Consider the following 17,210-nt stretch of genomic DNA (forward strand, 5'->3'; position numbering starts at 1 on the left):
GAGTTGATAACTCTATTCAATGAATGATACTTTGACTCTCGCCTACCGGGACACTGTATCAGTTTGTTGGAAATCTTAGAAATTATTTAAGATGTGCCTGTTTTGTATTTTCACATGTCTTTGTTATTTGCTATATGTTTGATAATTTCTGAATTGTGTATGAATTTATATTGAACCATGTTATTTTCTGTTATTAAATTGTAGTTTAATTTCGAATCTTCATTGTTGGTCTAACTTGGTTTGTTTATCTAATGAGATAAATCCCTAATGGATTTTCACCATTAGACATACATAATAGAGTTAGATCTCGAAAGATAAATATTGTATATGCAACATCTAGCTATTCATCAATTGATGACACCTTAGACTAGTATTTTTACAATATGAAACAAGAAGATTGTATAAATAAGATTACTTTGTCTTTCGCTAATCGAAGGATCGTTGGATTCTTATTTAAACAACGAAATTATCCTACTCTTAGCTTATTCATTTCGAATTAGCTCAATAACATATCATTGGATGAATGTGTTGGGTTTTATGCCCTAAATAAAACTCTTTACAATCTGATTAGTTATCAATATAAGAAATTAGAAGTGATTGATGTTTGCATGAATTTTACATGCTAATGGTTTAATATGTTTAATATGTTTATTACATTCATACACACAAAATCAGTTAAATCCAGATCATATGTTTATTCACAATTACAGTATCGTCAACACAGTGGAATGTGATTGTGATCATATGAATCAAAAGTTTTGGTCCCTGTTTCATCAGTGTTATTGGATTTACACTAATGTGATAATCAACGATGATGTATACTTACACTTGGAGTAAGTGTTATGTTCTTTCCAGGACATTAGTAAAGTATACTAGTTTCGAATGTATGGAGTATACATTGGACTGGACCGATATTGCAACTAAGTTAAAATATTACAAACTTACCGTTATACATATCTTTCCAAGTCAATATCAGTAGTTGATCTTAAGATTAAAAGAATCTAAATCCTGATATGCTTGGGCTCAACTCAGGAGTGCTATTCATGTTCTTAGATTTATTAGTTAAGCCTACCTTTGGGTCAGGGTGATACGTATATTTTGGGAACATGATAGTATGATTGAGTGGGAGTGCTGAACATAAATATGGAATCTATAGCTTCTACTGGTGTATAGAAGTCAAGTGATGATTCCCTTCGAGCTTAGCAAATAGAAGTAAATGGATGAGCTCTTGTTTAACGGACTAATTATTAGATCACTAAACACCATTTACAGGTAGCTAAGTGTTTTAAGGGGCAAAATACATTGAGGGGTGAGAACGGTAAAGAAATCCCATCTCGATGTAGATCATCTATATAGAGGATCTTTAAATCACAATAAGATTATAACAATGGTTAAATGAGATAGTATATTGATATCGTGAAACATACAATATGCTCTATATAAGTCTGAGAGTGCAATTCTAAGTTCTAAGAGTGGATTCAACGAAGAATTAATAAGTAGAAATTTACTTGGTAAATTTGGTTCACTTATTGGAAGCTCAGCATATAGATCCATGGTCCCCATTCTAGTTGAGAACATTCTACTTGTAAGACTCATTAATTGATTCGTGATTGATCAATTATAATTCTAAAGTTAGACTATGTCTAATTTTATGAATTTTCACTAAGCAGGGGTGAAATTGCAAAGAAAAGAGTTTCTAGGTTTATTTATTTATTAATGGACTTTATATGTCTAATTAATAATTAAATTAAATGACAATATTATTTAATAATATATTTTAGTTATTAAATAATTAGTTTTGGCATTTAAAAGGTTAGAATTGGAAAATTGGCGTTTTTGAAAAAATAGATATAAAATTTGATAAAACTGCAAAATCAAGTGAGACCCAATACCTACACCTTGGCCGGCCACTATATGGAGTTTTTCAAATTAATTTTTTCATTATTTTAATGCCAAATAAATCCTAACCTAAACCTAGTAGTTACCTATAAATAGAAAGTGATGGCTCAGTCACAACAGATGCTTTGACACAAGTTTTCACAAGCTTTTCTGACAGAAATTTCTCTCTTCAGAAAAACTGAGTCTTCCCCACTTTCTATACCTGGCCGAAATACCTCTCTCTTTTCCCTTCATCTTTTTCGTGACCCTAGTGAAAGAGTAAGTGCCCACACACAGCAAGCAGTAACTCAATCATAGATTGGAAGACTGTGAAGGATCAAACTTGAAGAAGAAGGAAATTCGGGCTCAGATCTTGATTATACTCTGCTACAGAAAGGATACAAGGGTTAGAGATCTGAGTGGAAGGAGACATTAATTCCGCTGCATCAATGTAAGGTTTTCTTAACTTTATATGTGTTTAATTTATCGTTTTCGAAAGTTCATATTTAGGGTGTTTAAACAACATACTTGTGAGTAGATCTAAGATCCTGGTAAAATAATTTCCAACAACTGGCCTCAGAGCCATGGTAATTGATTTACTTACATGAAATTTGGACTTTAAAACGATTGTTTGTTTGTTTTTGGATGGTATCATGTTGTATTGAGTGTTATTTGATGATTGATTGATGTTTGTAAATTTTCGTGGAAAATAATTGTGATTTTGTTTCTAGAATTATTTTTATTGGATAGTATGGAAAAAATTAAGCAAGTTAGCCTTTTACAGAACTCAATTTGGATTTTATTTGAATTAGTTATGAATTTTTGAAGATTTGGAAAAATCGGGGCTATGCTGAAATTTTCCTGCGATCGCAAATCTGTCCGTACAGTTCACAATTTTTTCGTTTTTCTTTGATTTTTCATGCTTTTTCATGGAATTAACTTCCGATTTTTTTTTGTACAGTTTTGTATATATACTATTACTATTCATAATTCAATTCTATATATAATTTTGAATTAATTTAATATTTTTTTAAATTTAATTCAAGATATTAGTGTAATTTGAATTTGAATAGAATTAGTATCTATCTTCTTGCTTAAAAATTTATCTTATTTTTAAATTTGATTATATCTTATCTTATTTTTAAATTTAAGGTCAGATTTTATATATATATATATATATTTTTTAAAATTAAATCTTTTTTAAGATATTTTGACCTTATTTAAATTTAAAATAAGATATTTATAATCATGTAATTTTAAATAGATGTAAGATATTCTGCTAACTTTTAAATTTTGTTATTTTATTTATTTAAATTAAATTTAAAATCTGAAAAAATATTTCATTTATCTTTTCTAATTTTTATTTTTAAAATAACATTTAATTTTTAAAAGTAGTTAGCAAATTTTTGAAATGATATTTAGGTTGGTTGAAACCTAATTTTTCAAAAAGTAGGTTTAATTTTAAATTTCAAAATTTAAATTTTTTTTTATTTCCGGAATTAAAATATTTTTTTAAATTTTATTTTTATTTTTTCGAAAATTAAAATATTTTTTATTTAATTATTTATTTTTCGAAATTATTTATTTAAAATTAAATAAATCCTACTTCCAACTATCCAGCTAACCTTGTTGCAGGAGTATGTGGTTTTAGCTTGTGTGTAAGTTTTCAAAACCTATTATTACTTGATTGCAAATAGCCATGGTTACTTTTTGCCAGATCTAATGATCTGATGGCTCCCTTGGTCAAGTTAATAATTTGTAATAGGTAAATTTTACAATCTTCTTTCATCTGTGTATGACCTAGCAACATGATAGGATCCATCCAAAGTGTGCCTGTGTGAGCCTATATGTTTATTTTGTTTTAATATAGATACATATAGGTTGTTGCTAAATAAAATGTCACACCATGATAGATTTTATTTAGGTCCATTTAGTTATTGGACCTATTCAATTAATAACATTTATTTATTTTAAGGTTAAATTCCTCTCTTTTGGGCCTTGTGTGAGAGTTGGGAGCCATAGAAGTGGGTACGACATACTGAACCCAGCACCCCCTCACATGAACTACCCCAATTGTGAAGGCCCATTTGCCTGATTTGAATAACTGTACTAGGTTAATTATATTAGTTTGACCTAATAAAATTGAAGTAGTAACATAATTAACTTTTAAAATATATGAATTTATTTTCATTTTAATATTTTAAAGTTAATTTCAAGAAAAACACTTTTAGTTTAGATATTATTTCTAGACAAACTATTTGTATTTTTCTTGTATTTAATTAAATATAGAATTTTAACTAACTAAGATTCTTTCTGGAGCTTATTTAATTAAATATTCCTATTTAAGTTATAAATTAGTTGTATCAACTGATTTTTCTTATCTAACTTAAATTTGAATATTTGATTTAAATTTTAAATCAAGTTGAGGAATCCTAGGCATTAGTTATTAAAGATTCTTAAGATATTTTTTAAGTTAATATCTTTTCAAATATTAACTTAAAATGGAATATTTAAGATATTTTTTTGGTTAATATCTTTTCAAATATTAACTTTAAAAAGATATCTTCAAATTAAGTGGTTACAACTTAATTTTTGATATTTAATTAAATCTAAATTTGAAATTATTTAAGTTTTAGATTTTTTCTATCTAACTTAAATTAGATATTTTTCAAATTTTTTTTTGAAAAGATACTTAGTCAAATAAGATATTTTCTAGATAGTAATTTCTAGACTACTTATTATTTCTAATATTTAAATAGGAAAATTATACTTTGTGAAATTAATTATTTAAATAATTAATTTTGGTACAATTTTATTAAGTATATTTTTCCTAGTATTAAACTAGAAATAAATAATTAAGCCTTCTCTACACTTAATTATTATTTCTTGAATTTAATACATTTAATTAACTTGAAGAATCTAAATATCTAAGTTGATTTTCATCATGATACTTAAATATTTATTGATTTTTCATGAGACTTAATTAAATAGAAAATTATTTTTAGGTTGAAATTTAATTTTTCAACTTAAATTTAAATAATTTTCAATATATATATTTTTCTTTATTTTATTAATCAATTTCGAAATTTGCATTTTATTTATGCAATATTTTCGAATTTTTTATTTTGAAAAATAGATTGAGTTGTAAATTAATTATTTATTTTAATTAATTCTTGGACCAACTACAATCAATGATTTTTTCATTTAATTGATTAATTTAAAATAAATAATTTAAAATATATATATATTATTAGAAATTGAATTAACTAGTCAAAAAAAATCTAGATAGGTGATATTTTTGCTTGAAGTATTTCTTTTCTATTTTTATTATTTTTCGAAAATTGTATTTTTATATACTTTAAATTTTCGAAACCCAATAAATATATTCTCAAAGGAAATTTTTAAGTTGCTAATTATTTATTTAATTCAACTTAAATTAATTTCCTTAATATTTATATTTGAGATTATTACTAAGATGGAAATAATTAATTTTATTTCAATCACCATCTAAGTATAATTTTATAAATATTATATTAAATTCTTATTTTTGAATTTTAATTCTTAAATAGAATTTAATGAGATTTATTTATTAGAATAATAAAGAAAATACATTTTAAACAATGAGCTTTATTATTATTAAGATATTCGATCTCCATTGTGGGTTTTACACCGCGTTTGTTTTAGTGAGTAATCCTCCCTAATGGAGGAACGTTCATTAGCAATTTCGCACCGTTTAATCTCACATGATAAGTGGTTTGTAAGTGTTTTATATGGTATAGATCACCCTAATGGTGGCGACCATATTTGACTTGCAAATTGTGAAACAATGGTAGAAGCTCATGAGATAGAATAACCTTGACTCTCGCCTAAACGGGACAACGCTGGATTCTGATCTTGATCGAATAAAAGGTTGCTAGAATGTTTAACATTTTAGATGAGCTGACAACTCTATTCAATGGATGGTAGCTTTGACTCTCGCCTAAACGGGACACTGATATCAGTTTGTTGAAAACCTTGGAAATTATTTAGGATTGAATTTTTTTAAGTATTTTCTCATATCATTCCTACTTGCTATGTGCTTATAATTTCTGAATTGATTTTGTGTGTTAAACCATTATTAATTTCTATTTGTTGATTTCTATTATTTTGTAGTATCCTGTTTTGTCAAAAATGAATCACATGTTATCACTGTTGACTGAAAATAAGCTGAATGGATCTAACTTTAATAAATGGAATGAGAACATTAATATTGCTCTCATAGGAGAAAGTGCCTTGTTTGTTTTAACTGAGCCGTCACCTAAAGTGCCTGGGGATAATGCATCCAAAGCTGTGAAAGAAAAGTATGAGCGTTGGCAGAAAGCAAATGACAAAGCTCTATACTTTATGCTTTCTAGCATGGTTGACACCCTCAAAACTCGGTTTTCTAAAGGCGAGAAAATCTTTGAAGTTATGACGAAGTTAAATGAGCTATTCGGTAAGGCATCACTTCAGTCGCGCTTTGACGCGACTAAGAAGTACATTAATGCACGGATGGAACCTCATCAAAACGTGCGTGACCATGTTCTCCTCATGTCAAGTTATTTCCAAGAAGCCCAGGATCATGGTGCTGAAATGGACAGTGCTACTCAAGTAAGTCTTATCTTGAATAGCCTGACTCCAGCATTTCTACCATACACTTCAAATTATGTCATGAATAAGAAGGAAATTGACTTTCATGAATTACTCAATGACCTTCAAACTTATGAAAATTTGATTGGAGGACCCAAGAATAAAGGGAGTAAACCTCATAATCTTGGAAATAGTAATGGAACGATGAAACCTGAAGCAAATGTTGCCTCTGCTTCAAAGCCCAAATCGAAGAAGAAGTGGAAGAACACCAAGAAGCGAACAAAAGCCATGAAGAATAAAAAGGCTGTTCCTTCTGGTGATGCTACACTTAAAGGAAAGTGTTTCTACTGCAATGAAAAAGGTCATTGGAAATCCCAGTGTCCTAACCTTCTTGCAAAGAAACAAGGTATTTCCATTTATAAACTTTAAGAGTTTTAGTGAATTATTATCCAATTGGATTTATGATTCTGGACTAAACTTTGTTTATTTGTTTTCTTCTTCTTATAGGCCAAGCTACTTGAACTCAATTGAGTTGGATCGAAAGGTTGGACCAAGGGTGAAATCGTCCAGATGAAGATGAAGCTCTTCAATTTTTTTTGAATTAATTGTTTTAGTTTAAAGACAATTTGGATTTCAAATTTTAGTTAGGGATATTTATCCCTGTTTCTCTCATATTGTTGCAATACATTTTTTTTTTTATTAATAAAGCTTTATTTTCGAATTCACCATTGCAACATATGAAATTGAGCTTCATTAATTTTATCTTCATCAATTATTACCACATTATATTTGTATGTTTGTATGTGTAAGTGTTTTTATTATTGATGCAAATTCTATAATATATACAACTCTTCATAGAGTTATATTAAATAAACACTAGAAATTATTTCTATGTTTATCAATAATTGTTAATTCTAATACAATTATTAAGAATTTGTTTAATAAAAGGATCTTTTGATCTGATAGGGGTGGAGAAAAGTTAAGAAAACTATGCAGTTCAACGATCTTTTATATCTAATGAACTCTGGATAGTATTCAACTCCACATAAACTCTATCACACTAAGAGAATCATGATCTTTACAACCTTTAGGGGTGGATCATAATCTCTATATACTTAGGGGTGGAGGTTATCCATAGTACCCTATATGTATATTCTTAGGGGTGGAGTCCATTCCACAGTTCCCTATAAAACACATATCTTGTTTAAACATAGAAGTAATATAATGAGTCATCTAGTGTCAATATAAATTCTTGATCTTGATTGCATGTTCCATTTCGATCCTACAGTTGTAAGTAAAAGTTTGATACCTTTGAAAGTTCTTTGTTAAAGTTTCACACTACCTTAATTGAGTGGGAGAATTTTAAAGTTCTATACCCATCTTCATTAGGTTGATAATTGTGATAGGTACTTAAGAACACTACTGAAAAGCAAATCTAACCATTCACATGGATAGGTATAGCTTATCAAAATTATGAGAATAAGATAAAGAACTCTAGTTCATTCCATTCGAATGACTTGAACATAGAATTCTTAATCCTCATAAAATTTTATGGTATCTTAATTTTGATTACTTTATCTCTGGCATGTATTTTTCACTTCAAATACTAGTTTGCTATGTTGATGATGACTTAGTCTTAACTTAAGTTTCAGACTAATACAAAAGTCACAACTAGGTAACTCTCTAAACAATCAGAGGTTAAAAGTATTATTTAACCAGACATCTGCTATTGAGTGGGAGCTATCTGAGATGTAATCAAATAGGGAACATTAGAAGATATTCAAGAAAGATTTATGAAAGTGATCTATATGTTATATATTAAGGAACTGTGTATCAGTTGTCTTTGTATCTCACCATCTAATTTCGATTTCTATGAGATGGTGCTTACTTTGGGGGTGGAGGAATTATTGAATAATAATTCAAGCTCTACCAGAGAAGAATTGTAACTTGGTCTATTCGAAAATACCAGAAAGTTATATCACTGAAGAAAAGTCTACACTGTATTATCTCAATTACATATTTTAAAATATGAGAGATATGTCTTCTGTTTATTCAGATGTACTTTTAAAACAGTAAAGATTTCAGTATCCCTTGATGAGTAAAGCATATAGTAAAGGATGTTTCATAAGTGTATTTATGAACTGGTTTCCAGAAGTTTGGGTGGATTCAAATATACTACACTTGATCTGAAGATCAAGACATCAGATTGACCTATTTGCACAGTTTGTTTTATATTAGTGCAAGTGGGACTTTGTTGGGTTTTATGCCCTAAATAAAACTCTTTACAATCTGATTAGTTATCAATATAAGAAATTAGAAGTGATTGATGTTTGCATGAATTTTACATGCTAATGGTTTAATATGTTTAATATGTTTATTACATTCATACACACAAAATCAGTTAAATCCAGATCATATGTTTATTCACAATTACAGTATCGTCAACACAGTGGAATGTGATTGTGATCATATGAATCAAAAGTTTTGGTCCCTGTTTCATCAGTGTTATTGGATTTACACTAATGTGATAATCAGCGATGATGTATACTTACACTTGGAGTAAGTGTTATGTTCTTTCCAGGACATTAGTAAAGTATACTAGTTTCGAATGTATGGAGTATACATTGGACTGGACCGATATTGCAACTAAGTTAAGATATTACAAACTTACCGTTATACATATCTTTCCAAGTCAATATCAGTAGTTGATCTTAAGATTAAAAGAATCTAAATCCTGATATGCTTGGGCTCAACTCAGGAGTGCTATTCATGTTCTTAGATTTATTAGTTAAGCCTACCTTTGGGTCAGGGTGATACGTATATTTTGGGAACATGATAGTATGATTGAGTGGGAGTGCTGAACATAAATATGGAATCTATAGCTTCTACTGGTGTATAGAAGTCAAGTGATGATTCCCTTCGAGCTTAGCAAATAGAAGTAAATGGATGAGCTCTTGTTTAACTGACTAATTATTAGATCACTAAACACCATTTACAGGTAGCTAAGTATTTTAAGGGGCAAAATACATTGAGGGGTGAGAACGGTAAAGAAATCCCATCTCTATGTAGATCATCTATATAGAGGATCTTTAAATCACAATAAGATTATAACAATGGTTAAATGAGATAGTATATTGATATCGTGAAACATACAATATGCTCTATATAAGTCTGAGAGTGCAATTCTAAGTTCTAAGAGTGGATTCAACGAAGAATTAATAAGTAGAAATTTACTTGGTAAATTTGGTTCACTTATTGGAAGCTCAGCATATAGATCCATGGTCCCCATTCTAGTTGAGAACATTCTGTTTGTAAGACTCATTAATTGATTCGTGATTGATCAATTATAATTCTAAAGTTAGACTATGTCTAATTTTATGAATTTTCACTAAGCAGGGGTGAAATTGTAAAGAAAAGAGTTTCTATGTTTATTTATTTATTAATGGACTTTATATGTCTAATTAATAATTAAATTAAATGACAATATTATTTAATAATCTATTTTAGTTATTAAATAATTAGTTTTGGCATTTAAAAGGTTAGAATTGGAAAATTGGCGTTTTTGAGAAAATAGATATAAAATTTGATAAAACTGCAAAATCAAGTGAGGCCCAATACCTACACCTTGGCCGGCCACTATATGGAGTTTTTCAAATTAATTTTTTCATTATTTTAATGCCAAATAAATCCTAACCTAAACCTAGTAGTTACCTATAAATAGAAAGTGATGGCTCAGTCGCAACAGATGCTTTGACACAAGTTTTCACAAGCTTTTCTGACAGAAATTTCTCTCTTTAGAAAAACTGAGCCTTCCCCACTTTCTATACCTGGCCGAAATACCTCTCTCTTTTCCCTTCATCTTTTTCGTGACCCTAGTGAAAGAGTAAGTGCCCACACACAGCAATCAGTAACTCAATCATAGATTGGAAGACTGTGAAGGATCAAACTTGAAGAAGAAGGACATTCGGGCTCAGATCTTGATTATACTCTGCTACAGAAAGGATACAAGGGTTAGAGATTTGAGTGGAAGGAGACATTAATTCCGCTGCATCAATGTAAGGTTTTCTTAACTTTATATGTGTTTAATTTATCGTTTTAGAAAGTTCATATTTAGGGTGTTTAAACAACATACTTGTGAGTAGATCTAAGATCCTGGTAAAATAATTTCCAACAGAATGGTCTTTAAATCATTTCATGTCATTCTATTTTCTCTTAAGAAATTAAATGACGCATATGATTATAATCCCGAAATTCTATTCCACAATGATATAAGTCCTCAATCTTAGAAATCTCCTACTTGTTAGGCAAATGTGACTTAGAGTTTAAATTAGTAGTGGTGGTCCAAGAAAGAATTACTCATTATATTTGGTATAAATTTAAATCTTTGGCTTTAATTTTAGATTCCAAACAGAAATTTTCTTATATTTCTAATTCCAGGATACAATACAGTTACACTTTCACAAGTGTTTAATAACCATTTTCTATCAATGGATTCAAACTGTATGGAATATGAGTTTAGTATTCTGTGACCAGGATCCACTTGCAATATTCTAAGAACTCTTTGATGTAACTAAATCTAAGTCATCAAAAAGACACAACCACATTTTTATTAATCTATGGCATTTGTATCTTGTTCATAGTCGTTTTGACAAGATCAATCTCTGCAAAGAGTTAATATGCCTATATCCACTGAAAGTTGTTCATCTCATTAGTAGATGGATGTACATTCAGGGGTGGATATGAGTTTTTCGTTGTATTCTTAAAACGATAACTCTAGATTATACCTTATGCAAAGAAATTTGAAATGTTTGAAAAATTTCTGAATTTCTAGCAATGGTGATAAACCATTAAGGTAAGTGGTTAAAGATCTTGCGAACTGATAGGGGTGGAGAAATAGTTAGTAGATATGCAGTTCAAAGATCATTAAATTAATTTTTGAATTATATCCAAACTCACCTCCCCAGAAATTTCGATTTGCATATTGATGATTAGTTACTAGTCATTGCCTAAGTCCTTCTATGGTAATTCAATTTCAGAATGATGTAATGGTTGTATACTTAATGTAAATCATTACTAGATTCATGGATGACCTAATCGAAATCTTAAGAAAAGCTAGAACTGTTAACCATGGTTTGCATGTTTGTTAGCTATTCTAAGTGATTAGGGGTGGACCATCCCATAGTCAATAGATAAGAAAGTGTTTGTTTAAACAAATACTACTTTTCTAAGAAAATGACTAAGTCTGAAAATAAAGTAGCAAATAAAGGAGATATTTATTTCTTGATTCCAAAAGTGTTCTATCATCTTATTTGACATATGATGATCCCACTGTCTCTGTTGTCTTGTCACAACCGAAGAGGTTTATACCATTTAGTTTTCTTAGACATAATTCACGGTACCTTGTCGTAGTGGGAGAATTTCTAGGAACCTTCTTATGACTTGGAAGACACTAGTGATTAAAATCCATTCTGAGTTTAAACAAGTAATGGATTGTCGAGATAAGAAACTAAGAAGAAAAGCCAATAGAACTATGGTTTAATCCATTCACATGGAGTAACCTTAAATATTCTATTACAAGGACATAAAAGGAAATTTTCGTTAATAAGTCTATTCAATGGACTTAACAAAACTTCATGTTCCTAGTATTATAGGTTTGAGTTTATCTAAACCTATGGCTTATGGTATACATGGTAATTACTTACTCTAATGCAAGCAACTTACTTTAGTAAGATGCTGAAGCATTTTCTTTCTAATGGCAATCTATAGAAGCTTCTCGACTTCTAGGCATAGATTTTATTTATCTAAGGAAAAGTCTCAACTATTCCAGAAAAGATAAAGCCATGAAAGAATTTCTTATATCAACAGTGAGAGGTCTCAGATATGCTTTAGTATGCCTTAGACCAGACACCTGCTGTTGAGTGGGAGTAATGAGTAAGTATCAGATTAATCCAGGAGAGGAACATTGGAAGACAATCAAGTAAATCTTAAGATTAAGAAGATGAACTATATGTTAGTCAATAAGGGTGTGTTTAAAACTCTTAGACTACACCACATTAGATTTCAAGACTTGCCTTTTTGTTAGAAAGTCTGCTGATAAGATGGTGATTACTCTAGGGGTGGAATAGTGATTTTGGAGAAGTGTAAAAACCTATCTGAAGTCTCTAGGTCTACCAGAAAGGGACTGAATGTTAAAGTTGCAGGAAAGGTACTTATTCAGTCTAAGGAAAGTTCTATACATTTTGGCACCATTCCAAATTGCCTTAACTACTAGTGTTACATCCTGAATAACCAAGAAGTAGTTGCCAAAGGTATAGAATCCAGTATCCCAAGAGAGTAGACATATAGAGAGGAATTTCACATTATCAATGATTTTGTGATTAAGGAAGAGTAATGGTGGAGAAAAGGTTGTGTTTAATTCAACCTTTCAGATCCTATTACGAGGAGTTTACTACTACTACACTTGATTTGTATATCAAGGTGTTGAGATTATTTGAAATGCACTTTTTGTTTTATTTTAGTGTAAGTGGGAGTTTGTTGGGTTTTATGCCCTAAATAAAACACATTTCAATATAATCAGATTTACTTATTAATATAGATCAGAAATAACATTTAATGTTGCATGGTTCACATGATTTATTTCATGATTATTTACATAGTGTATGAATTCTATTTAAGTCCAGAACATATCAATTTGTTAATGATTATAGTGTTGTCAACACAGTGAAATATAATCTTAATTATATGTTCGAAAGTTTATTCCCTGATTTGTCAGAATACTGGATTTAGACTGATATGGTATAATCAGCGATAGGTATTCTTACACCTTGGATAAGTGTTATGTCCTTTCCAGGACATTGGCAAAGTTTACCAACATCGGATGTATGGAGTATACATCGGAAGGGACCGATATTGAACTTTGATTAGATATATTAGAATTTACCGTAATATCTATTCAATTCAATATCACATGTTGATCCTAGACCAAATGATCTTAATCCTGATATGATTAGGTTCAATCTCAAGAGTGTTATTCGTGTTCTTTGATTTGTTAGTTAAGCCTACTTTTGGGTTAGGGTGATAAGTACATTTTGGGAACACGGTAGTGCAATTGAGTGGGAGCACTATCATAAATATGGAATCTATAGCTTCCATCTGGCAAATAGAAAGTAAAGGATGATTTTCTTCGAGCTTAACCAAACGAAAATAAATGGTAGAGATCTCATTTCACTTAGCTGAAATATCATTTATACAGGGTTAAGTGTTTTAAGGATAAAATACATTGTAGGGTGTTACGGTAATTTAATCCCTTTACAGTGTAAATCATCTATATAGAGGATCATTGATCACATTAGGGTTATAACAATGGATAACTAATGACGTGTCTATATCGTGGAACATATAGAGCGTTCTATATACTGAGAGTGCAATTCTAAGTTCTATGCGTGGATTCAACGAAGAATTAATAAGTCAGTGAATTTAAGATATAAATTCTTGATCTGCTTATTGGAAGCTCAGATATATAGACCCATGGTCCCCATACTAGTTGAGACCATATTGCTTGTAAGACTCAGTTAATTGATTTTAATTAATCAATTATAGTTCTAAAGTTAGACTATGTCTACTTTATGAATTTTCACTAAGCAAGGGCGAAATTGTAAAGAAAAGAGATTCTAGGTTTATTTATTAATTAAGAGACTTTATATGTCTAATTAATAAATATATTAAATGAAAATATTATTTAATAATTAATTTTTAGTTATTAAATAATTAGAATTGGCATTTAAATGGTTGAATTTGAAAATTGGCGTTTTTGAGAAAATCAGATGCAGGAATGATAAAACAGCAAAAATGCATAAGTGAGACCCATTATCCAAGGCCCATGGCCGGCCACACTTATAGGCTTTTATCATTTATTTTTTCATTATTTTAATGCCAAATAATTCTAACTTAAACCTAGGTGGTTACCTATAAATAGATAGTGATGACTCTCATTCACACTTAACTTTGTGAACCTTGTCAGATGAAATTGAGCCTCCTATTCTCTATAGCGGAAACCACTTCCCTCTTCTTTTCTTCTCTAAATTTCGAATCCCTTGAGTGAATGAGTGAGCGCCCACACACATCAAGTGGTATCTCAATCATAGTGTGTAAGACTGTGGAAAACCATCCAACAAGAAGGAGAATCAACATCAAAGGAAGGAGAGAAAGAGATTCAGGTTCAGATCTTGGTGATGCTCTGCCACAGAAAGGAATCAAGGGCTAGAGATCTGAACGGAAGGAGTCATTATATTCCGCTGCACCCAATGTAAGGTTTCCTAAACTTTATATGTGTTTATTTCATTGTTTTAGGATTCATATTAGGATGTTAATGAAACATACTTGTTAGTAAATCTAGATCCTGGTAAAATAATATCCAACACAATATTGGTCTATTCTAATGCATACTCCATACATCCAACCCAATCTTACTTTAACCAATACCCTGGAAAGGACATAACACTTATCCAAGGTGCAAGTAAACTACATTGTAGATTATCCTATCAGTTAAATACTGTGTACTGATAAATCATAGGAATACATTTAATCACACAATTTTGATTACTTTCCACTGTGTTGCCAACACAATAAACAATAATGTCAATGTGATAAGAATTTTGATGAATTTATAAATGGACATTTTACATAAATGTATACATTTTCTTAAATAATTACAAAAAATGTGCAAAAAAAAATAATTGTTACAATGTACACATTTGAAAATATTTTTACATAAAATCATACAAATTCTTAATTTAATTATATTGGATGGATTTAATGAGAAATGATTACCATAATTATATTTTATCCTTTTTTATAATTATTTGTATGGCTAAATTGTACAACATTTAATGAGTAAGCTTTCAAACTATAATCAATATTAGAATATTACTAATAAATAATAAAATTTGTATTAGGCATGGTATATAATATCATGTATATAATCTGTACATTAATAATAAAATTTGTATTGTTTCAAAAAAAAAATTTGTATTAGAATATTACTAATATCACGTATATAATCTGTACATTAATAATTGCATGGTATATTTTTCAAAATCAATACTTATATAATCATGATTTTTTTATTAAAATATGTCATATATGCCCTATATATTATCAGATTGGTAATGCTATTATGTTGTTTAATTTAATATTCATAATATATATATTATGACATTTTGTTTGAAAAATCTTTGGAAATATTTTGTATGTATATATGTTTATTTTATTTTCTATTAATTAAACATACTAATTTAATAAACAAATTAATAATATTCACATAGGTTTATTATATTAGTGCCATGTTTATTTTTTAGTAATTTTTTAGAAAATAAATAATATATATAAAAAAACTGTTTATCTTTTTTTTTATTTATTTATTGTGTCCTATTTATTTTTTTAAATTAAATAATATTTGGAGTTTATAAAGTTATGTTTGTTTATTTATTTTTTGATGTAAGAATTGTATTTCAATAGAAAATTCTTCCACTAACTCATTAGAAAATAATAAATATATAGACACAATAAAAAGAAAATATATTTATTTTAGTATAGTATAAATTGGCTATGTCTATTTTTATATTTACAATTATAATAAACATACTAATAATATAAAATACTTTGTATATATATGTTTATTTTGTTTTTATTTATTAAACATACGAATTTAATAAACAAAATAATAATATTCAGATATGTTTATTATATCACTCTGCGTGTCATGTTTATTTTTTAGAATTTTAAGCATTGATTTATATTTATATACATTAATGTTTATAATTTTGATATTGTATTTTATTGAAAAAAAACTTATTAAATTATAATAATTCATACTAAAATAGATAATAAACATTTATTCTTTAATAAAAAATTATTTAATTTGTTTATTTTTATAAAACTGTTTATTATTTATTTAATTAATTTTACAGAATTTTTTATTTTGAATTTTAATAAACATGTTTTATTATTAATAATTTTTAAAATATTAATATAATAAACATAAGGATAAAATATTACAAAATAATATTATAAACATTAATTAATATAATAATCTATTTATGGTAATTAGTTTAATCATTAACGATTTATATTATTTAATGATTAAAATGTATGATTTTATGTAATAAATTTTCAAAATGTATAAGTTTTTTAAATAATTTTTTTTTGTACATTTTTTGTAATTATTTTATTTTTGTTGTACATTTATGAAAAAAGCCCTTTATAAATTTTATAAATAAATTAATGATCACATGAACCAAATAACACATTAAATAAGTAATAAAAATAAATTTGTTTCTTTATTGATAAATGAATATAAAAAATTACATTGAAATAGAGTTTTATTCAGGACATAAATTTGTTCTTATTACGAAGAGAATACTACATAGTACACTTGATCTAGATATCAAGTTGTTGGGATTATTTAAAATGCATTTATTGTTTTACATTAGTGCAAGTGGGAGTTTGTTGAGTTTTGTGCCGTAACTAAAACCCATTTCAATATAATCAGATTTACTAATTAATAAAAGATCAGAAATTATTTTATCTTGCATAGTTCACATGATTTATTTCATGATTATATGTTTAATATATAAATTCTATTAAATCCAGAACATATAATTATTCATGATTATAGTATTGTCAACACAGTGGAATATAATCATGATTATATGTTCAAAAGTTTG

This window comes from Cannabis sativa, chromosome 4 (assembly GCF_029168945.1).
Source record: "Cannabis sativa cultivar Pink pepper isolate KNU-18-1 chromosome 4, ASM2916894v1, whole genome shotgun sequence".
In the NCBI taxonomy this organism is placed as follows: domain Eukaryota; kingdom Viridiplantae; phylum Streptophyta; class Magnoliopsida; order Rosales; family Cannabaceae; genus Cannabis; species Cannabis sativa.